Source organism: Leucoraja erinacea, unplaced genomic scaffold (genome assembly GCF_028641065.1).
Source record: "Leucoraja erinacea ecotype New England unplaced genomic scaffold, Leri_hhj_1 Leri_562S, whole genome shotgun sequence".
NCBI lineage: Eukaryota > Metazoa > Chordata > Chondrichthyes > Rajiformes > Rajidae > Leucoraja > Leucoraja erinaceus.
Window position 1 is genome coordinate 23,804 of NW_026576468.1, and position 809 is coordinate 24,612.

Here is an 809-nt window from a genome sequence, read left to right on the forward strand (position 1 = left end):
CTATTGAGTGGAAATTACCATGAAGCCACCAGGTGTAGCTCCCACAGGTCACTGATAGGCATAGCTCAAAAAAGGCTTCCTAAGCCAGGAGCTCTGGACTGCAATGGCAAGACCAATTTCACTACACCATAGGTGTATGTGATAAAAATGTCCTTTGTAATTATAATTTACTATAAACTATATTGGCATGGTAAGATATATCGTTATACTTCCAAAGAATTAAACATGACCTTTGAATGCTGTTGACTACAATAGTCACAAATGTGACTGAGTGGCAACCGCTATTGATGCCAACTCTATTTATAGCTGCCCAAAATAAACATACACTATATGATGCTGTAGCTTCTTAATATATGGTCCCTAGATAGGGGACGTATCAGATATTAAACTGATAAAAACAGATACTACACTTGATCTTAACCAAAAGGCCGAGAAGTGATAAATCCTGGCTCATTACGGAGCCCCACGGCTTCCTGCAAATCTGGCTGTCTGCTCCCGTTTGGAGCTGTGGCCGGCAGCTGTCATCCCAGCTCCTATGGAGCCCCACAGTGGCCTGAAAATTTGGCCGCCTGCTCCCGTACGGAGCTCGACTCCCATGCGAAGCTCGAATGGCAGCTGCTGCAAAAACGCAGCTCTTATGGAGCCCTACCGTGGTCTCCAAATTCGGCCGCCTGCTCGCGTGTGGAGCTTGAACGGCAGAACCGCAAAATTATACTCTAGCTCCTTATGAAGCTTCCACTGCGGCCCAAACCCCGGCCGCCACCATCAGCTACTTTGGGCCCGCTATCGGAGCGGCCCGCTGGAAATAA

The 809-nt window shown here is 47.5% G+C and overlaps 1 pseudogene; it reads right to left on the reverse strand.

Moving 5' to 3' along the window:
• Positions 1–328: 328 nt before the first annotated feature.
• On the reverse strand, positions 329–440 carry LOC129694162 (U2 spliceosomal RNA; annotated as a pseudogene).
• Positions 441–809: the final 369 nt, after the last annotated feature.